Raw genomic sequence first — 23,154 nt, forward strand, 5'->3', positions numbered from 1 at the left:
TTGCAAACAAGCACCTTTTAGCACCCATCCCCCCAGCTGCTGTTGAACTCCTTTTTACAATTTATCTACAGATTGTTCTGGATCTGTCACGTACATAATGATATCCATGAAAAGAACATTTCTGTTTCTTTTGATTTAATCTTTGTTTTTAGAGGTAGGGTTTCACTCTAGCCCAGGCTGATCTGGAATTCACTCTGTAGTCTCAGGGTGGCCTCGAAGTCACAGCGATCCTCCTACCTTTGATTCCCAAGGACTGGTATTAAAGGTGTTCGCCACCACACCTGGATCAATTTAATCTTTCATTTTTTAAAACTTTTATTTATTTATTTGAGGGGGGGAGGGAGAGAGAGAGAGAGAGGCAGAGGCAGAGGCAGAGAGGGAGAGAGAAAATGGGTGTACCAGTGCCCGTAGCCACTGCAAACGAACTCCAGACGCATGAGCCCCTTGTGCATCAGGCTTATGTGGGTCCTGGGTAATGGAACTAAGGTCCTTTGGCTTTGCAGGTAAACACCTTAACCGCCAAGCCATCTCTCCAACCCTCGATTTAATCTTTTGTTGGTTTTTTTGTTTTGTTTTTTTTTTGTTTGTTTTTCAAGGGTTTCACTCTAGCCCAGGGTGAGATCTGGAATTCACTGTGTAGTTTCAGGGTGGCCTCGAACTCACAGAGATCCTGCTACCTCTGCCTCCCAAGTGCTGGGATTAAAGGCGTGCGCCACTGTGCCCCGCTGGGCTCGATTTAATCTTTTAGTACTTTCTTCTTGCGCTACCGCACTGGCCAAGGACTGTACGTGGCAAGAACGGGCACTCTTGTAAGGCGTCATCACAAAACCCTCGGGCCTAGAGTTAACAGCGTGGGGAGGGATGCTACTCCGGTGGAAGGTCGATGGTAGTCCCCAGAGCCCTCCTTCAAGTGCCTCCGGTGATCAAGGGCACAGGGTGCGCCAGTGGCAAGCTCGTTTCCTTGGGGCAGGGGAGCCGGCTGGCTCTGCACAGTGCGTCGCGCAGAGTTCGTGCCCAGCCGCCGGTAGCACGTGCAGCCTGGTCTGGGCCGGAACTACATCCCCCACAATGCCGTGCGCCGCCGGCCGCTGGTCCCCGGCGTGGGGTTGGGGGGGAAGGGCAGGGCCGGGGAGGCGGGGCGGAAGCAGAGTGCAAGAAGAGTAAAATCTCCACGAGCCGGGCACCGACCTCGTCCGGGACTCCCCCACGCGCGGCCGTTCTGCATCGCGAGCTGGAGCTGCAGCAGACCGCTGGCGAGGCATCGCGGACGCCGGGCCGAGCGGCTGTGGCTGCGTCGCTCCTGCTAGGCGGAGGAGCCGAGCGGCGGCGGCGGCGGCGGCGGCGGCGGCGGTGGTTACCCTGAGGAGAAGCCATCCGGGAAAGGTAACGGGGACGGGGCGCGAGGGAAGCGGCGGGAGGAGGCTCGTCCGCTGCCCCGCGCGGGCCGCCCTCCCCCGCCGCGCCCCCCGCGGCTCGGGGACGCTTGGTTCGTCGGGTGTCCGGGCCGCGACCCTGCCCTTGGCCGTGAGGCCGGAGGAGGAGGAGGAGGAGGAGGAGGAGGAGGAGGAGCAGCAGCAGCGGGACTCGGCCGTGGCCGGGAGCTGGTTGGGGATGGAGCAGCCCGCGGCGGCCGCGCGCGCTCGGGTCTCTGCTTTTGACAGCTCCCTTCCCTTCCACTTTGGGAGGAAGAGGAAGCCAGCATGAGCATCTTATAAACTCCCTCTTCAAAGCTCGTCTCCTGGGTCAGGAGACCAGCAAGGAGAAACTTAAAACCACCGTGGGGCGGTGCAAGTGGCTGGTGCGCGGCGGGGTTCGAACCCTCATTGTGTCGCCGCCTGCATCTGTGATGTTGGCTGAGTCGAAGGTTCCCAGCCTGCGCTGTCTCGTCCGGCAGATGGAGATGACACCCGTCTTTAAAGTTGTTAGACGGACACCCGAGCTCCGCCTGCACCGCGTCGGTTCGTTTGCGAGAACGTGAGAGTGAAGTTGTATATTTTCTTTTGTTTACTGTAAAGCACTTTAGGTTTGCGTGTTCTTCACCGCATCCTTTGTTCGCCTTAAATCCAAGGAAAAAAATTTCCCCAAATAAGCCTTCTTCCTAATTCCCACCCTTTAAAGATGGCTGGGAATGTTACAAGGAAATTGATGACTCTGCTCTTCTGGGGATCAGCTGTGGAGATTCTGTACAAGGACTTATTCACCTCTCCCTCCCCCTCCCAGCTGTGTCCTATCAGGGAACGCTTGGAGGAGCTTAAAGGTTTTGTCTGAGTAAGCAGTCTTGACCTGTCAGCACCCCCTGCCTACCTTCCTGTACACTTTCTTGAAATGGTTCATAATTTTTACCCCTTTGGGATTTGTGTTTCCCAGTTGTTTTTCTTCCCAAGACAAGTTGAATGGATGCAATGACTTTAAGAATGACTTGAGTATTTTCACTCCCACTTCTGTTTCCTTTCACTGCCCTCCTCCCTTAGTTTTATTGACAATACTGATGGGTTTTTCGTCAAGGAAATCTTTTTTTTTTTTAATTTAATTTTGTTTGTTTGAGATAGAAAGAAAAGGAGAAGAGAGGGAGAGGGAGGGAAGGAGAGAATGGGCACCCCAGGGCCTTCAGCCGCTTCGAAGGAACTCCACCATCTTGTGCATCTGGCTTACATGGGTCCTGGGAAATTGAACCTGGGTCCTTTGGCTTTGCAGGCGCCTTATCTGTTAAGCCATCTCTTCAGCCCTCATTTTTTAATTAAATTTTTTTAATTTTTCAAGGTAGGGTCTCCCTCCAGCTCAGGCTGACCTGGAATTCACTATGTAGTCTCAGGATGGCCTTGAACACACAGGGATCCTCCTACCTGTTCGTCCTGAGTGCTGGGATTAAAGGCTGATGCCACCACACCTGGAAAGGAAATCTTTATAGCCTTGAACTGTTTTTTTTTTTTTTTAATTTAAAATGTTTGTTTTGTGTTTCCTTGAGCTCAGACACTATTGTGTAATATGGGAAGTAATTAAGTAAGTGTGGTTTTAAATGCACAATTAGTAGGTGGAAAAAGCCAGCAGGCCTGATAAATTGTCTGTGTAATGTCTTTAGTGATAGATGACTTTTAAAGAAACACAAGAAAAAAGGGACACTTGATTGCATCTTATAATGGTAACAGAGACTAAATAACTTTTAAAAACTTATTTAAGTTGTGGAAGAAGGCTTATGCATTTACAGGTTTCTGGTTCACTTGAAGATGTGTGGCAAAAAGATACTCATTTTGAAGAAATTGCTTCTATGTTGGTGTTTCGTATAGCTTGGGAGACAGTAATGACTATGGGAAAAAGAAAAAAAACATATTTATTTATTTACTTGAGAGAGACAGAACGAGGCACAGAGAGAGAGAGCGAGAGAGGAAGAGAGATTGGGTGCCCCAGGGCCTCCTGCCACTGCAAACAGACTCTAGCTGCATGTGCCACTTTGTGCATCTGGCTTTACTGGGTAATCGAACCTGGGCTGTTAGCTTTTCAGGCAAGCTCCTTAACCACTGGGCCATCTCTTCAAGCCTGAAACTTTGGTTCTGTCCTAGCCCTGCCCCTGTCTGTATAACCTTAGGTTATGCTGTGCTCTTCCATTTCCTTATGTCCACTACAATGAATTGCTCCAATTCCAGGGACTCTTGGAGCTCAGATTTTCAATGCAGAGGGTTTTGAAAAGTCCTTTTGAATGTGGGGAAAATGGTGTAAACCCTCTTCCTCATTTCTTTGTGTGTGAGGGTTCATTTTTCTGTTGCATGTCCTATAGTTCTCTCAGTGTACTATGGTGTAAGAGGTGTGCTTCACAGATCTAGAGCTAACAGGATCAGAGTCTCTAGCAGCCTGCTCTTCCCTCTGTCTGCTTATGTTTTCTCAGAATTTTTTGTTTGCTTGCTTATTTATTTATTTATTTGAGAGCAACAGACACAGAGAGAAAGACAGATAGAGGGAGAGAGAGAGAATGGGCGCGCCAGGGCTTCCAGCCACTGCAAACGAACTCCAGATGCATGCGCCCCCTTGTGCATCGGGCCAACGTGGGTCCTGGGGAATCAAGCCTCCAACCGGGGTCCTTAGGCTTCACAGGCAAGCGCTTAACCACTAAGCCATCTCTCCAGCAGTTTCTCAGAGTTTTTGATATGCTTGGTTTTCTTCTGCCCAGTTCTCTTTTGCTCATAGCTCTCTATGTGCACATTTCTTTATAACTTTCATTTGTCATTCCCCAAACTCAACTTCATTTTTGCTTTTTGTGAATTTTGCTTTAGCTCTTTTGCCAATCCCTTGGTTTACTCTGTGGCCCCATTTTGTAGAAGACCTCTGGCAAGGGTGCTATCCCTGTCTAGTTAATTGTAGAAGGGGATCCAAATTTATATCAGTTATGACTAGTTGAAGCTATAGACAGATCAGGCTGAAATGTCTTAATACTGTATAATATACTTCAGATTAAACTTTCATGATAACAGTGATTAGGTACTTTTTTTTGCGGTAGCACTTTCTAATTTTAGTCCCTGCCTTTATCCTTTTAAAAATCTGCTTTTGTAGTTTTCAGTGTTTTTGTCTTTTCCCTTTTCAAAGATACCATCTACAGATGATAAAATATCATTGACATTCATGTTTGTTAGCAGGACTTCTGTGTAGCTTTCCTTAACACAGTACATTATTATTATTATATGTTTATTTTCTGGAGCTGGGGATTGAATCCAGTATCCATACCCTCTCAGATCCAAAGCAGTGTATTTTACAACTTAGACCCAATTATGGAGATGGTAGAATTGGTAGCTGTCTTTTTTAAACCCTCTTACCCCATATTTGCCTCAGGAGATATTATGTATAGAAAATATTTTAGGAATGGACCTTTCCCCTGGAAATTCCATCCCAGGGTCAAGTCTGTGGGAGACTTATTCAGAATCTTTTTCAAACAGAACTCCCTGCACCTCTGAGTTCTGGGAACACAGTTCTCTGGAGTGAATTCCCTGGGAAACTCTGCAGGCACCAGGGCCTCTGGCTGTGGATGAGCTGCTGCGCTTGCTGTTTGCCGCTGTTGTTACCGTTAGCTATAATTCAGAAGAGCACAGAACAGCACTGAAAAAAGACAAAGTGGGGTTTGAATGGAGATTTTAAGGTAGGATTAGCCATCTGTTAATGTTTTTAATGCTGTACCGTCTGCATGAAAATGCAAGACAAGGTCCCATTTCATTAAATGTACCTCCCCCCCCCCCCAGGTAGGATCTCTGTGTAGTCTCAGGGTGGCCTCCTCGAACTCATGGTGTGCCACCATGCTTGGCTTTTTTTTTTTTTTTAACTTTATTTGGGAGAGGCCAAGAAAAAGAGATCATGGGTGTGCCAGAGCCTTCAGCCACTGCAAATGGACTCTATATTCATGTGCCACTTTGTGCATCAGACTTCATGTGGGTACTGGGGAACTGAACCCTGCAGGCAAATAAATGCCTTATCCCCTAAGCCACCTCTCCAACCCTGGTGTTTTTTTTCCCCCCTTCTCTTTTACCTTGATAGTTGCAAAGTAAATTAATTTATTTTTTGTGCCTTTTAAAAATATTAGAACCCTGGGTTGAGAGTTTAGATGCCTAGTTTTTCACTGTTTGACGTTGGAAATAGTTTAATCCTTTCTGTGTGATACTTTCCTTATTTCCTTATATGAAGGTGTTCTAGTTTAAATAATAATGCTGGAGGAATGTGTTTATCTTCTGGGTTAGGGCTAGAGAGAAACCACTGAAATTTTGCTCAAATATTTGGCTGTTTGAATGATGCAGTTTGGTGAAACCTATAATAGAGCTTTGAACATTATTTTCCTTCAAAGATCTTACAGATACCAAGGCCCAGAATAAGTAGAGAAATTAAAAAAAAAAACCAAAAACCATGTACTGTGTTTGTTGTTTCCCTTTTGTGTTTCTTGAATAGTTTGACAAATTGTACTTAAAGTGCTTAATAACAGTTTGAGTTAACATCCTGGCACACGGCTACCTAGACTTTACTGTGCACCTCACCTAGCCACTGCTCCCTTCCTATTAGGAAACAGCCTTCAGACCTTGTTTTTCTGTTTGGAAAGGTCATTTCTGTTTCAGTATGTTCGTCAGTGTAACTACACTTGCCCAAGAAAGAGAATGGGAAGCTTTCTCTGCTTGGGCTTCCTTCTGTTCACTTGGGAGGATTTCTTTAGACCCGGCAGAAATCTTTTTTTTTTTTTTTTTTGAGTTAGGGTCTCAGGCTGACCTGGAATTCACTATGAAGTCTCAGGGTGACCTCGAACTCATGACAATCCTCCTACCTCAGCCTCCCAAGCACTGGGATTAAAAGGAATCTTTTCACCTTTCATACTGTTGGTCGGTTCCTGGTGCATGGTCAGTGCTGTCGATGCAAAAGACACAGCTCTCATCTCAAAGAGGTTAAGAGAGAGTTTATTCTGGAGCCAAATATGAGTGACCATGGCATGGGAACACAGATTTAGTTTTCCCCAAATTCCATGTTCCAACGTTTTTAATAATTTCATGGAAGTTCTATAGTTACAGAAAAAAAAGTTGTAAATCAAGTTTTTTTTTTAATTTTTTTTTATTTGCAAGGGGGGAGAGAGAGAGAAGAGAAGAGAAAAGAGAGACAGACAGGGAGAGTGGGCACACTAGGGCCCACTGCAAACAAACTCTACATGCATGTGCTACCTTGTGCATCTGGTTTACGTGGGACCTGGAGAATCGAACCTGGTTCCTTAAGCTTTGCAGGCAAGTGCCTTAACCACTGAACCCCAGCCCCAAGGTGTTTTTTAAATACATTGTCTGACCATCAGGCAGGTTATAGCAAAGAGGGGAAATCTTCACTGTAGGCTTCAGATGCTATCTGATGACATTCTTAGCTTTTGGGTTGGTGGAAACTAGTCCCTCAGTACATTCCAAAAAGGTTGTACCTAGCTGGGTGTGGTGGCACATGCCTTTAGTCCCAGCACTCCTAGGCAGAGTTAGGAGAATTGCTGTGAGTTTGAGGCTAGCCTGGGAGACTCTCCCCCACCCCCCCCAAAAAAGAAGGTTGTACCTCATCAGCTGATAGTCACATGGAGTTTAGGTTAGACGCAGGAGTGGGTAATATTGGCTCTTGAGGGACTAAAGGTAGCCCAAGGTAATTTGGCTCTAAACTTGCAACATTCCATCTCTCTGTGATTACAGGAGTGTTTATCAGTTCATTCAGCCTTGCTGGAAGTAGGGTAGCAGATGTTGTTTTTTGGGGGTGGGGGAGGGGAACTTTAGTTCATAGTGCTTAAATAGCCATTGTGAATGAACAGGTGAACAAATGAATGAGTAATTCAAGTTTTTTCATGTTGAAAGTTAAACAAACTTGACATAAAGTCTGGATGATTACTGGTCCTCCAAGTTCTTTTTTTCTGGAAGTATGCTAATATGTTTGCTGACCATAATGAAAGGACTACCTCTAAAAGATCTTACCTTTATATTTGGTTTACTTCATGGACTTTATATCCTAGTTTTGTAAAACCTGTATTAGAGATTCATATACAAAATTTATCTTTTTTTTTTTTTGTTTTTGTTTTTGTTTTTTTGAGGTAGTCTTGCTATAGCTCGGGCTAACCTGGAATTCATTATGTACTTTCAGGATGGCCTCAAACTCATGGTGGTTCTATTACCTCTGCCTCCCAAGTCCCAGGATTAAAGGCCTGTGCCACCAAGTCCAGCTTTTTCATTCTTTTTGTTTTCTTTTATATTTCATCCAACCATTTGTTCTTGACCACATTGCTTGTTAAATATGCTTGCTGTAATTGCATTTTGGAATTCTGCATCTGGAGTTTCCTCTTAAGTCTTCTTTTTTAAAATTTTTTTTTGTTTATTTTTATTTATTTATTTGAAAATGACAGGACAGACAGAGATAGAGGCAGCTACACAGAGAGAGAATGGTGTGCCAGGGCCTCCAGCCACTGCAAACGTCAGACGCGTGCGCCCCCTTGTGCATCTGGTTAACGTGGGTCCTGGGCAATCGAGCCTCGAACTGAGGTCCTTAGGCTTCACAGGCAAGCACTTAACCGCTAAGCCATCTCTCCAGTCCTCCTCTTAAGTTTTCATTGGAGGTTTCCACTATGGGACTAGACATTCCTTGTGGGGATATCTTACCTAGGTTTCTTGCGTTGTTTTACATTGGGGTTTACCTATCCCAAGATAGTTCTTTTGTCTTGTTGAGAATGCAGCAATGGTGGATCTTGTGGAGTCTGTGTTGAGTGACCTTGTCAGTCTTTTTTTCTGTTGTTGTTTTTCAAGGTAGGGTCTTGCCCTAGCCCAGGCTGTCCTAGAATTCACTGTGTAGTCTCAGGCTGGTGTCAGACTCACAGCGATCCTCCTATCTCTGCCTCCTGAGTGCTGGGATTCAAGGCATGCACCACCACGCCTGGCTGGCCTCGTCAGTCTTGATTGAAGTGGGTGTGAAATGGAAGTCTATCTGTAGGTTTAGGCTTGGTACACTGGAATCTGAGCAGGCTCCTCCTGGTGTCTGCAGTCTCCAGGCAGATCTGGGCTAGACCCTGGATGTCCTGGCTTATTCAGTGCCAGGGCCTGAGGAGTGAGACCAGTTTGGGAGTCCCGACTCAGGGCTGCAGTGGTAGGCAGGCCAGGGAGTCAGTTCAGTGTCAAATGGGGCTGATCCTCAATCCCAGCAAGTAGGGGCCGGGGCTGTAGCTGCAGGGGTGCAGGGAGCTCACTTGGGCTCTGGTTGGCTGTCCCTATTCAGTGCCTGGGGCTTTGGAATGTGATCAGCTCCCGAGTCTATACTCTGCTGCTGGTGGTAGGCTTAGGGAGCATTCTGGGTGGGAGTTCAGTGTCTAATGTGGTTGATCCTCAGTTTCATCCAAGTGGGTGGTGGCGTTTTATCTGCAGGAGGTCACTCGCCTAGGCCCTGATTAGCCTACCCTATGCAGTGCCTGAGGCTTTAGAGAGCTATTAAAAGAGAACTTCTATGTCTTTTTTGACATGTCTCATAATCTAAAATGTATTTTTTTTAATTTTTAATTTTTAATTATTTATCTATTTTGAGAGAGGGAAAGAGGGAGAGAAAGAGACACAGAGAGAGAATAGGCATGCCAGGGCTTCCAGCCACTATGTTGAACTCCACATACATGTGCCACTGTATGCAGCTGGCTTAGGTAAGTCCTGGGGAATCGAACTGAGGTCCTTTGGCTTTGCAGGCAAGCACCTTAACTGCTAAGCCATCTCTCCAGCCCTGTATTCCTTTTTTTTTTTTAAATTATTTATTTATTTGAAAGGAGAGAGAGAGAAGAGAGACAGGCAGAAAGAGAATGGGCATGCCAGGGCCTCTAGCCACTGAAAATGAACTCCAGATGGATGTGCCCCTTGTGCATCTGGCTTACATGGGCTATGGGGAATTGAACCTGGGTCCTACGACTTCACAGGCAAATGCCTTAACCACAAACCCATTTCTCCAGCCCTAAGACTTATTCTTAAATCTCTCATATATCAACTTTGTAGCTTTTAAAAAATTTTTATTTTTATTTATTTGACAGAGAGAGAGAATGGGCGTGCCAGGACTCCAGCCACTGCAAATGAACTCCAGATGCGTGTGCCCCCTTGTGCATCTGGTTAATGTGGGTCCTGGGGAATTGAACCAGGGTCCTTTGGTTTTGCAGGCAAATGCCTTAACTGCCTAGCCATCCCTCTAGCCCTATTTTTTTTTTTTTTTTTCCTGAGGTAGTATCTTGCTGTAGCCCAGGCTGACTTGGAATTCACTCTGTAGTCTTAAACTGGCCTCAAACTCATGGCCATCCTTCTATTTTGACCTCCTGAGTGCTAGGATTAAAGATGTACATAACCACGGCCAGCAGCTTATCTTTATTATTTTTATTTTTTTATAATTAACAACTTCCATGATTGTAAACAATATCCCATGGTAATTCCTTCCCTCCCCCCACTTTCCCCTTTGAAACTCCACTCTCCATCATATCCCCTCCTCCTCTAAATCAGTCTTTTGTTTTGAGGTCTTCATCTTTTCCTCCTATTATGATGGTCTTGTGTAGGTAGTGTCAGGTGTTGTGAGGTCATGGAGATCCAGGCCATTTTATGTCTGGAGGAGCACAGTGTAAGGAGTCCTGTACTTCCTTTGGCTCTTACACTCTTTCTGTCCCCTCTTCTGCAATGGACCCTGAGCTTTGGAAGGTGTGATAGAGATATTGCAGTGCTGAGCACTCCTTTGTCACTTCTCAGCACCATGATGCCTTCTGAGTCATCCCAAGGTCTCTGCCATCTGAAAAGAAAGTTCTCTAAGGAAAAAGTGAGAGTAGCATTAATATAAGGGTATGAACACTAAGAGAAGTGCTAACTGGGCAGTTTGATGAGCACAGTATATATGTTTAGCCAGACAGCAGCAGACATTACACCACTAGGTCTCATGACTACCCCTGTTGTAGGTTTTCAGTATCAGGGGTGTATTCCCTCCCATGGAGCAGGGCTCCAGTCAAATTAGAGGGCAATTGGTTTCCCCCAAACAGATGTGCCACTATTGTACCCATTGGCTCATTTGTTCTGTTTGGCCAAATAAAGGCTTGCAGTGTCCACTGTGGAGTATCTTCACTGGTGATTTTTGTCTCTCCCATTGAGCTGCATGCAGTGTGGCTTATTCCAGCTTTCTGTCAGCTGGTCTACATGGAGGAGGTTATCAGCTCAGCTCCAGCAGGATTTCTCAGGGATCTTGCAGCCCAAGTATGGGAGTCTTCAGCAATAGGGTCTTTCCATCTATTCCTGGTGGGAAACCAAGGGTCTTGGCAATGGCCTGTAATGTTTTGGGGGCATTAGCGACCTCCCTGGCCAACAACTCACTGGAAGATATCCCATCCCTGGCACTGAAAATTTTCTAGTAACAATCTATGGCTCCTGTGTATTCCATTGTCCAAAAAAGTTGGTTTCCATATGATTTATTTATATCCTCTTAGATTTTGATTAGCCTCCCTCCATGTTTCCTTTACTCAATCTCTTTCCCTGACCTCACTTAGGTCTTTTACCCCCATTAATCTGTTCTTGCACTTACATATACACAATACCATCCTATTAAGTCCCCCTCTCCCTTCCTTTCTATTCCCTTCATATCTCCTTTCTAGCTTACTGGCCTCTGCTACTGAGTTTTCTTCCTACTCACACAGAAGTCTAATCATCTATAGCTAGGATCCACATATAAGAGAGAACATGCAGCGTTTGGTTTTTTGGGCAACTTATCTTTAATTTATGTGAAAAAATATGCTTGAAACTAAATGGAGTAGCATGATAATTAATGAATAGCCCACACTGGGCAACTTCTTGATTTTATGATCATCGTCCCAAACTGGCTTTACTATTTTCTTGTTATTTTTTAAGTGAAAAAAATTCATTTAAATTTATAATTTATTTAGTATTCACCTCTAAATTTCCATGTTTTGCCTCACTACGCCCCAATAAACATTATAAGGAGTACATTGCTGCTTGGCAGGTGAGGTTAGACCCTCAGGGGTATGTTTAAGGAGTGAGATTTTTCTCAGTGCCTGCTGGTTGTTCACCAGGCTCTGTGAAAGACTTGGCAAGTTATTCGTGATGTTAAGGGATCTGGGAATTGAGGAAGGAGACAAGGCTCACACACACGATTGGACAGTATGAGGTATCAAGTAGTGTGTTGGAAGTTATAAGATCAGTGTGGACTAGAATCAGTAAGTAGGTGAGGTTCTGAAATCCTCCTAGCAGAAGCAGCATTTAAGCAGCATTGGAATGGATACTTCACCAGCTATGGTAGCTTACTTCTCTATTCTTGCACTCAAAAGGAGGATTGTTGCACTTTTAAGGCCTGCCTGGTCTACATAATGAGTTCTAGGTCAGCCTTTTTCTTAAAAACCAAACCAAACCCACAATAAAACAAACACAAGGGCTGGAGAAATGGCTTAGCGGTTAAGCGCTTGCCTGTGAAGCCTGAGGATCCCGGTTCGAGGCTCGGTTCCCCAGGTCCCACGTTAGCCAGATGCACAAGGGGGCGCATGCGTCTGGAGTTCGTTTGCAGAGGCTGGAAGCCCTGGCGCGCCCATTCTGTCTCTCTCCTTCTATCTGTCTTTCTCTCTGTGTCTGTTGCTCTCAAATAAATAAAAAACTTAAACAAAAAAAACCCACAAAGTCCCAGATGCTTTATGGAGTCTCCTGTAGGCTATTTGGCAGATGAGCATTTATCAACACTATGTTGTTAATGTCATCTTTTAGGACTAGGAAATAGTTCATGTTGTCTACACATTTTGAGCAGAAATAGCTCATGAGTACTCATCAGAAGTCTTACTTGAATTTCAGATACCTTCTATCTTGACTTTTAAAAGATATTTTTATTTATTTGAGGGGAGGAGAGAGGGGGAGAGGAAGGGAGGAAGAGAGAGAAAGAATGGGCGCTCCAGGGCCTCCAGCCACTGCAAACAAACCCCATATGCATTGACAACCTTGTGCATCTGGCTTACCTGGGTCCTGGGGAGTCGAATCTGGGTCCTGGCAAGCACCTTAACTGCTAAGCCATTTCTCCAGCCCTTATCTTGACTTCTTAATGAGATTATCAAGAATTAGTAACATTGTCCAATAAGAGCCTGGCATTGATAATAAAGGCTGATATTATTTAATTTGTTGTTTCATTCTATATGTGAGGATATTAGGGCTTAGATAAAACTACTTACTTGAGATTTTGTAAAAACTTGTTTATTGGTAATAGATTCTGCCATGGTGTACTGCAGCCAGGGCCATACGGTGCAGAAAGTGGTGGTGCAGCCCATCAACTTGATCTTCAGGTATTTGCAAAATAGATCATGGATTCAGGTGTGGCTCCATGAGCAAGTGAGTATGCAGATAGAAGGTTGTGTTATGGGGTTGATGAGTACATGAACCTCATGTTAGATGATGCAGAGAAATTCTTTCTAAAACAGTCAAGAAAACAACTGGGTTGGATGGTGCTGAAAGGAGATACTGTTTCCCTGCTACAAAATGTTTCCAACTAGAAATGAGAACATAAGAGTTTTTTTTTTTTTTTTTTTTTTTTTTTTTTAGGGTGACTTCTTTTGGGAGTATAATTCTGAACATTGTTTATGTTGTTTTGATGACCCTTATGTTATTACTGTGTGACAGTAAATGTTATGAGGTTGTTTTAGTTATAAATTTGTTTATTGATAATTTTCATATATGTACATTTTTTTTAAATTAAAAAGTAAACTTGCCGGGCGTGGTGGCGCACGCCTTTAATCCCAGCACTCGGGAGGCAGAGGTAGGAGGATTGCCATAAGTTCGAGGCCACCCTGAGACGCCATAGTGAATTCCAGGTCAGCCTGGGCTAGAGTGAGACCCTACCTCGAAAAACCAAAAAACAAACAAACAAACAAAAAAGTAAACTTTATTTGAGAATAGTGAAGATTTAGGAAGATAAGCCTTTACAAAACACACTTAGGTTTCATAACCACATTATTAGGTTTGAATAAACAGTTTGTTTTTATGTGATAAATAATAAGAACCGAAGGTGAAAATTTAGAGCATATTTTCTTGGACCTTAATTCACCTATTACATGTACATATTTTGATCATAATCTCCTCCCATTATCTTCTTTTGTCCCTCTTCCCTTGTCTCCCTTCCATTAAATATCTTTCTACCTAGTCCCTCTTCTATTTAATACTTTTATTTTTATTTATTTATTTGAGGGAGAGAGATAAAGAGAGAATGAGTGATCCGTGGCCTGTTGCTACTGCAAACGAACTGTAGACCCATGTGCCATCTTGTGCATCTGGCTTACATGGATCCTGGGGAATTGAACCTGAATCTTAAGGAGACAAGCGTCTTAACTGTTAAGCCTTCTGTCCAGGCCCCTCTTCTATCTTGATGTCATTTTTGCCCTCATGTATCATCCATAATAAAATGTTGATAGACCCAATATTATGCAGGTCTTGTGCAGGTAATCACAATCCCTGTGAGTTCATAATTGCAATGACGACATCATGTCTGGACAATAGAATTTCAAGGCACTCCTTCCCATTGTCTGGCTCTTACATCCTTTTTGCCTCCCTCTTCTGATGTGTTCTTTGAGTTTTGGAAGGCATAATAGAGATGCCTTATTTAGAGCACTCAATGGTCATTTATTTTCAGCACTTTAATGAGTTTTGAGTGTCTCTAGAAGTCATTGCCATCAAGAAAAAGTAGCTCTGACCAAAGGTGAGAACAGCAATAATTTCTGGGCAGAAGCATCAATATTTAGAGGCAATTTGATAGGAACAGCTATCCATTTAGCCAGATAATAGTTGTAGCTTCCTTTCTAGGACTTATGACCCTCCCAGCTATAGGCTTTTGACTAGGTTTTCAGTACCAGTCATGAATTCACTCTGATGGATTGGACCTCAGATCCACTTAGAGATAGTTGATGTGGTAGTTTGAATAGATGGCCCCTAATATATTCAATGTTTTATTAGTTTTTAGTTTGCATCTGTAGCCACCTGGGTGGAGGCAGTGTCACTAGGTGGATCTTAAGGCGTGGGGGTGGGAGTTGAGATTTCAATCTAAAGAGATGCAAAGTGTGCCTAGAAGGAGTTCCTGAAGTGTGCTGTGCCATGTGGCTTTTGGTTTTTGTTTGTCTCTCTCTCTCTGCTTGGACCTGTGAAGGCAGGCCAGCTTCTTCTGCCATTATGGAACTTAAGCGTCAATAAATCTCTTTCTCCATAACTGTGCCTGGTCTGGAAGTTCATCTCTGCGAGCCTGAAGCTGTCAGGTGCAGAAGTTGGTACCAAAAGTGAGGTGAGATGAACCTGACCATGTGGATGTTGGTCTTTTGGAACCTTTGTTTTGGAGGAATGGGCATGGACTTGGTGCTTGCAACTGAAGATGCCTTCTGGAGTGGAAAGCCAAGTTTTATGGACTATTCTGATCAGAATTTGAGAATTCTAAGTGCAGACAGCATTGAACTTCAAGGCTTGGCTTATAAACTTTCTAAGGGGAAAGAAAGACTACAGAGGACTTTGTTGGAACTGGGCTACTGGCACAAAGGCTGACTGCATTCTGCTGCCCAGGCCCAGAGAGTTTGATCAAGGTTAAATTTGTAATGGACTGATGTGCTTGGCTAGAGATATTGGGCTGAGAGACTTAAGAATTTTAAGCTGGAAAATCTCAAACAAGTTAAAATTACAGGCACTGAGACTGGTCTTAGGTTACTGAACCTGCTATTCAAACTTTAGCAATCTTAAGGAAAATGGCCCAAGTGATTTACATTAAAACAATGGAAAAGATGCCTGAGGAAAGACTATCGTAGAAATGTTAAACTCTTTTGGAGAGAGTTGACTGGAGAATAAACCTGCTTTTCAAGGTTATGATTTATTTTGTCCCTAAATTAAAAATATGGCTGTGTCCTGCACACCTGGTACTGGTTTCATAAGCATGAAAAATGCGTGGAGTAGTCGTAAATTACACACAGTTCCAGGAGCTGCTGCTGAGATGCGGCATGAGGCAGGGCCTGATGCCCTGATAGGCTGAAAGAGCTTTTGGAAGATGGACTGAGGTTTACATGAAGACCTGAAGATGTTTTGGATATATCAGAACTATGCAGGAGCTACCATAGAGCACACTATTGGCCTAGGATGAAAGTGTTTCCTGGCTATTCTGCCTAGCTGGAGGGACAGAATTGAAAAATCTAGAGACTGTCAGTCTCTGGTTATATTGGACTTTAACTGCAGAAGTTTGATGTTTGTTTGATTGTGGTTGAGTTGGCATTGTTCTAGTCTCTCCTTGCTATGCCTTATACCAGCTGAAAATGTTTATTCTGTGCCCTTATATGTTGCAAGTATTTAACTTGTATAATTTTACAAGACACTATCTTAAGCTGGTCCAGACTATGGGGGCCGTTACAGTTGGACTGAGTACAATTTACATTGTATTATGTTTATGAATCTATTGGGGGCTGGGGCAGAATATGGTAGTTTGAATAGATGGCCCCAATATATTCATTGTTTTATTAGTTTGTAGTTTGCATCTGGAGATAGTGTCACTGGGTGGATCTTAAGGTGTGGTGGTGGGTTTGGGATTTCTATCTAAAGAGATGCAAAGTGTGCCTAGCTGGAGTTCCTGAAGTGTGCTGTGCTATGTGGCTTTTGACTTGTGCATCTTTCTCTGCTTGGACTTGTGAAGGCAGGCCAGCTTCTTCTGCCATTATGGAACTTCCCCTGGATCTGTAAGCTGTCTGCTACAGTTGGTTACCCCATGACAGTCATGCCTCTATTGCACCAGTGGGCATATCTTGTGGTTGGTCAGTTGTATAGCTTGCAGGGTCCGCTGCTGGTTAAAACTATTGACATTTTTTTTCCCCTCAGCAGCCTGCATAGCTCTTTCCAGCACCGTAATAGCTAGCCAACAGGGAGGAGACTTCTAGCTCAGTTCCAGATTAATTTTTTTAAATTGTTTTTAGTTTACTCTTTTTTTTAAATTAGAGACAGAGAGGTGGGTGGAGGGGGAAGAGAGAGAGAGAGAATGTGTGTGAGAATGGGTGCACCAGGGCCTCTAGCCACTGCAAAGGAACTCCAGACACATGTGCTACCTTGTGCTTACCTGGGACTTAGAGAATCAAACCTGGGTCCTTAGGCTTATCAGGCAAGTACCTTAACCGCTATGCCGTTTCTCCAGCCCCAGATTAATTTCTTAAAAATATTTTTACTTATTTATTTGACAGCTACTGCAGATGAACTCCAGACACATGTGACTTCTTGTGCATCTGGCTAACGTGGGTCCTGGGGAATTGAACCTGGGTCCTTTGGCTTTGCAGGCAAATGCCTTAACTGCTAAGCCATCCCTCCATCCCATCCAGCTTAATTTTTCAATGTCCTGCAACCAAAGCATATGATGTCTTCAGCAGTAGGGTCTTACCATTTAGTTCTAGTTGGCAACCAAGTACATTGGCAATAACCTGTATTGTTTTGTGGGGGGGGGGAGGGCTCAGGGATCTATGTGAACAAGAACTCACTGGGAGGTGTCCCATCCTGGCAGTGGAACAAATTGTGGCATCTGGGTGCAGCATTATGCACCGATGCAGGGAACTTCAGTTTAAGGCTCAGGATCTTAAAGGGGCTGTGGAATAGATCATTGATGCTTTTCTAGCATGTGCAGGCCGTGGATTCAGTTCCCAGAAAATAAGTGTGGTGGTTTGATTCAGGTGTTCTAAATGCTAGGTTCCTAGCTGATGGATATTTGGGAATTAATGCTTCCTGGAGGGGAGTGTATTTTTGGGGGTGGGCTTATGGGTGTTATAGCCAGTTTCCCTATGCCAGTGTTTGGCATGTTCTCCTGTTGCTATTGTCCATCTTATGTTGGCCGGGGGGTGATGTCCACCCTCTGCTCATGCCATCGTTTTCCTCTGCCATTATGGAGCTTCCCCTCGAGCCTGTAAGCCAAAATAAACCTGTTTTTCCCACAAACTTCTCTTTGTTGTGTAATTGCTACCAGCAATGCGAACCTGACTGCAACAATAAGTAAATGCGCAACTAATGAAAAATACTTTAAAGGATAGGATATGTAATTTCCTATAGAGAATGTTAGAGTACTTTGTGGCTGGATGTGGTAGATAGGAGAATGTTTCTTTCTGAAGAGCTGGCATTTGAGCTAAGTAATGTATTAAAGGATGAAAAGGAGCAAGCCACAGAATAGCATTCCAAGCTGAAGAACAGTAATTGTCGAGAGCCTGAGGTCAGAGGAAATTGAGTGTTTGGTCTGCTGTGGGCACAGTGTAGTGAGCAAGATGGTGCTGTGAGATTGAAACAGAGACATGGGTAGAAGTCAGACCTTGGGGAGCCTTTGGGCTGCGCAGAAGAATTTTGGGTGTCTCTTTGGGTGCCATGGGAGCATTCAAGGATGTGTGTGATTATGTATTATGGTTGTTTTCATGTAAGTGAGTCCAGGTATGTGCGTACCAGAGCATGCATATGGAGGTCAAGACAGCTTCCAGGTGTCAGTAATCATCTTCCACCTGGCCAACTGGCCCATGAACCTCCTGGAAATTCTTGTCTCTACCTCCCTTCTCATAGGCATGCTGGGATTAGAGACACCCACTCAGCAGCTGGCTTTTTATGAGGGTTCTGGGGATCGGAACTTAGGTACTTATCCTTGCAGAACAAATGCTTTATTCACTGAGCCATCTTCCCAGTCCTTGTTGAAGGATTTTTTAAAAATTTATTTTTGCTGGACATGGTGGCACACTCCTTTAATCCCAGCACTTGGGAGGCAGAGGTAGGAGGATCACCATGAGTTTGAGGCCACCCTAAGACTACATAGTTAATTCCAGGTTAGCCTGGACCAGAGTGAGACCCTGAAAAACCAAAAAGAAAAAATATTTTTATTAGTTATTGACATATTTAGTATATAAACAACACATGTTGGTATCATTCTTTCCTTGCTTCTTTTTCAAAGGTACTGTCCTCATTTGGGATGCCAGTCATTCCCATGGGGATTGTGGGTCATGTATTGTGGGGGCAGCAGTCTGTTGTGGGGGTGAGGAAGCCTCTGTGCATAATATCTCAACTTGTTGCTGTAACAATCTTTCCACCAAATTCCCCGAGCCATGTCAGGTGTGTTTAAGTCTACTTCAGTGATGGGCTCTCAAGGAGCCTCTGGATCTCTGCTTTGGTAGGTGTTGAGTATCCTCAGTGTCTGTCTTCTTCACCCTTATGCTGATATCAGGTTTACCGAGAAAGCAGTACTGTTGCTCATTTCCCCATTTCCTCTGTGGCTTTAGCTGGGGCCAGGCTAAAGTGCAATGGGTGGTTTCTCTCCTCCGGTACCACTCCCACTTGAAAAAGAGAAGCAGATTCTCCATGGAGAGTGAAGTCACACAGGTTAAATGGGATAAGTGTTATTAGTTTAGAGAGAATTTAAGGGTTATAGACCCTCTTATAGCCCAAGATTAGTTAGAGCTTGATATTGGAAAGCAAAATCATTATCTGGACATGATTCTGACTTGTATCCCAGTTCCAGATAAGGGTTCCTTTCCACTGAGTGGATCATTTAGCTAATCCAAGAGCAGCTGGTTACCCACCATGGCTGTGTACCACTATTGCACTTGTGTGAGCATCACACCAGGTTGTTTGCTTCTGGGTAGGTTAGACCTCGAGTTGCTTGGACAGATGTTTGCCACTTTCCCCTGGTAGCTCATGTAGCAACTTCCAGCACTAGATACCTGTTTGGAGGCTGGCTCTCTTCTGGGTTCCAGCCAGGTCTCTCCATGTCCAGTGCCAACAGTATATGGTGTCTTCAGCAGTAGGGTCTTACCATTAATCTCTGGTGGGTAACCAAGTGCTCTAACAGAAGTCTGTCTTTTGGGGAACCTTGTAGGTCTCTTGGATCAACAGCTCATTGTGGGTGTTAACTTCACCCTGGTACCGGGGGATATGGATTTTTTTGTTTGCTTTTTTTTTTTCAGGCAGGGTTTCACTCTAGCCCAGGCTGACCTTGAACTCTGTAGCCCAGGCTGGCTTCAAGCTCACTGCACTACACACATTTAATTGAACCTCAACCAGTATTCCCAGTGCTGGCATAAAAGGTGTATACTGCCATACCCCAGCCAAATATTTTGGTCTTTTTGGTGGACCAAACAGTTTATTGGGGTTACTTACAGAGAAGAATTAGGGCTTCTTACAGGAGCAATAGATGACTCAAAGGCAGCCATACCAGAAGTCTCATCTTGGATGACTTCCCCATAGTTGTTTCGACTGCATCACCAGAGAACCCACCTCAGCATAGGTGAGGACTCATAGAATCTCTGTCTCAGGAGCAGAGTCTCTAGCACAATACACCCCAAATATTTTTTTTCAAAGGGTGTGACTGTTTTGAGAAGAATCCAGAAACCACTTGTGAAGCAGCTGTAGGAACCAGTCAGAGGTGGTGATGCTGGGCTGCTTATTCTTCTTTACAGACACTCATTTCAAGTGTGTGCTTCTCCTTAAGTCCTATACCTTTGCGCCAGGAGACTGTGTCAGTTCCCTTCTTGCTGCTTTGGATAAGTACTGACCAGAAGCAACTTACGGAAAGAGTTTACTTTGGCTTACAGTTCCAAAGGGGAAGGATGGCAGGCCATCACATCAGCAGGCAGGAAGCAGAGAACAAACAGGAAGTGGAAGCATGCTATATAAAGCTTCAAGGCCCCATCCCAGTACTCCACTTCCTCTTGCACGGCTCTACCCACCTCCTAAAGGTTCCACCTCTTAAAGGTTCCACACCATGTGTGCAAATGACATGAGCCTATGAGGAGGGACATTTTACCTTCAAACTGTAACAGATTCTATTTCCTTTAGTACTTTTGCAGTTGAGAGCTTTTCCCCCTGGGAATATTAAAGTATTTTATTTATCTTAAGTAAAAATGATAATAAATATGAAGGTGATGATTTCATTTTGCCTTAAAAACTTCAGTTGTGGGATGCAGAGATGACTTAGCGGTTAAGGCACTTGTCTGCAAAGTCAAAGGACCCAGGTTCAACTCCCCAGTACCCACATAAGCCAGATGCACAAGGTGGCACATGTGTCTGGAGTTCTTTTGCAGGGGCTGGAGGTCATGACTCGCCCATTCTCTCTCTCTCTGCCTCCTTCTTTCTTTCTCCCTTAAAAATATTTTTTAAAAATTAAAAATATCCACTTCAGTTGTGGGGCTGGAGAGATGGCTCCGTGGGTAAGAGCATTTGGTAGACAAGCATGAGGACCTGAGTTGGATCCCCAGCATCCAGCAGGAAGCCGGATGTGGCTGGCCGTGCATACCCGCAAGCCTAGCACGGAGGCGGGCAGAGACAGGAGCACCTCTAGGCCTCTCTGATGAGCCAGTCTGACTGAAAAATGACGCACACTGTAGGGCTAGTAAGAAACCTTGCCTCAAGGGGTTCAGGCACAAGAGTGGCAGAGGATACTGACATCCTCATCTGGTCTCCACGCGTGGTGCACACGTGCTTTTACCATGCTTGTGCATGCATGTGTGCACACATGCACAACATGTTTAAAAAAATCTCCAGTTGTGGGCTGCAGGGATGGCTTAGCAGTTAAGGCATTTGCCTGCAAAGCCAGAGGACCCAGGTTTGATTCCCCAGGACCCACGTTAGCCAGATGCACAAGGGGGTGCACACATCTGGAGTTCGTTTGCAGTGGCTGGAGGCCCTGACACGCCCATTCCCCCATCCCTCTTTCTCTGTCAAATAAATACATAAAAATAAAATACTTTTAAAAATCTCCAGTTGTTACTTGGGGTGAGTTTGAGGTTTTGTTTACTTACTTGATTTTGTTTTTTTGCCAGGTAGGATCTCACTCTAGCCAAGACTGATCTGGAACTCACTTTGTAGTTCCCAGCAGGCTTTGAACTCACAGTAATTCTCCTACCTCTGCCTCCCAAGTGCTGGGATTAAAGGCATGAGCCACAATGCCTATCAAGTTTTTATTTTTCTTTTTACAGTCATTAGTAGACAGTACAGTGTTTTAGAAGTCAAGATTAAAAAACTTTCAGCGGCTGGAGATATAGCTCAGAGCACTTACCCCCTGTTCTTTAGTTCTTTTATTTATTTATTTATTTTTGTTTTTCAAGGTAGGGGCTTGCTGTAGCCCAGGCTGACCTGGAATTTACTATGTATTTTCAGGGTGGCCAACGCATGGCAATCCTCCTACCTCTGCCTCTCAAGTGTTGGGATTAAAGGCGTGCACCACCGCACCTGGCTTGTTCTTTAGCTCTGATAATATGCTAAGAATTTTTGAATTCAATATAAATTTTTAGGTCGTAAGATGAATATAAATAGAGCAAAAATAATTTCTCCAAGTTGTGAAAACGCTCACCTTCAGAAGTTTCCATTAGGTAAATCTGAGTCGTAGCAGAGCCTTAGCAGCTGGACACTGCAGGCATGGCTGGGTGCGAGAAGTGAGTCTGTAAGCTTTTTTTCATTCATTGAACAGACATTCATAGGGTTCTTAGTGAAAAAGAGGCATGTGTGATCTGTTGAAGATCTTGAGCACTGTCTTATGACAAGAAGTCTTTTGTCTTAGCTTCGTCTGCTAAATCAGAAGCCAGTTGTGGGTTAAGCAGAAATATGCTATGGCTTAAGCATAGCATTTATTTCTCGCAGGTGGTCAAAGCACCAAGGTCTAAGTTCTGGCAGATACAGTGTCTGCTGAGGGTCTTTTCATGTGAGGAAATGGCCATTTTCCTGTTGTAGTCTCACATTCTTTTTTTTTTTTTTAATATATATATATTCTGTATTTATTTATTTGACAGTGAGAAAGAAGGAGAGAGAGAGAGAGAATGGACATGCTAGGGCCTCTAGCCACTGCAAACGAACTCCAGACACGTGTGCCCCCTTGTGCATCTGGCTAATGTGAGTCCTGGGGACTTGAACCTGGGCCTTTTGGCTTTGCAGGCAAATGCCTTAACCTCTGAGTCATCCCTCCAGCCCTGTAGTCTCACATTCCTTCTACCACCTCTTCACAATAGTCTCTGAGCCTTGCAGTGCATGATTGAGACATCACACTTGGTGCTCTGTATTCAACTGTCTCCTCTTAGCACTTTGACAAGTTTTGAGTTTCCCCAGCAGTCGCCATCACCCAGTCTTCCACAAATGAATAAAGTGGCATTACTTGTTTGAGCAGTAACTAGAATTTCAGGAGTAGTTCCTCTCCAAACTCTTCTGTCATGTCATGCCTGTCAGTCAAAACATAGGTACCTCGATTTCCTCAGAGTAAAGGTTCTGTGGAGAAGGGCTTATGTGCTGCATGGTAAGTCATCTGTTTGTCTCCTCACTCTGCTTCCTTCATGGGTTTTGGACCCCCAGAGATTGCTGCCTCAGGCCTATATTAGTGGTATTTTTTTTTTAATTTTAATTTATTTATTTGAGAGCGACAGACAGAAAGAGGCAGAGAGAGAGAGAGAGAGAGAGAATGGGTGCACGAGGGCCTCCAGCCACTGTAAAGGAACTCCAGATGTGTGCACCCCCTTGTGCATCTGGATAATGTGGGTCCTGGGGAAATCGAGCCTTGAACTGGGGTCCTTAGGCTTCACAGACAAGCACATAACCACTAAGCCATCTCTCCTGCCCAAGTGGTATTGTTTTTATAACACTGAAACAGATTTATTCCTCAGATGGCAACGACAGAAATCTGTAGATGTAGCAGCGC

General features: G+C 44.3%; 1 protein-coding gene across 1 annotated transcript in view; it reads left to right on the forward strand.

Moving 5' to 3' along the window:
- Positions 1-1,347: 1,347 nt before the first annotated feature.
- Positions 1,348-23,154, forward strand: part of Ccdc126 (coiled-coil domain containing 126) — a 41,936-nt gene continuing 20,129 nt past the window's right edge. The window contains exon 1 of the mRNA XM_004652813.2: positions 1,348-1,383. The gene's annotated coding sequence lies outside the window, so the exon portion shown is untranslated. The remainder of the gene's footprint in view (positions 1,384-23,154) is intronic.

Source organism: Jaculus jaculus, chromosome 16 (genome assembly GCF_020740685.1).
Source record: "Jaculus jaculus isolate mJacJac1 chromosome 16, mJacJac1.mat.Y.cur, whole genome shotgun sequence".
In the NCBI taxonomy this organism is placed as follows: domain Eukaryota; kingdom Metazoa; phylum Chordata; class Mammalia; order Rodentia; family Dipodidae; genus Jaculus; species Jaculus jaculus.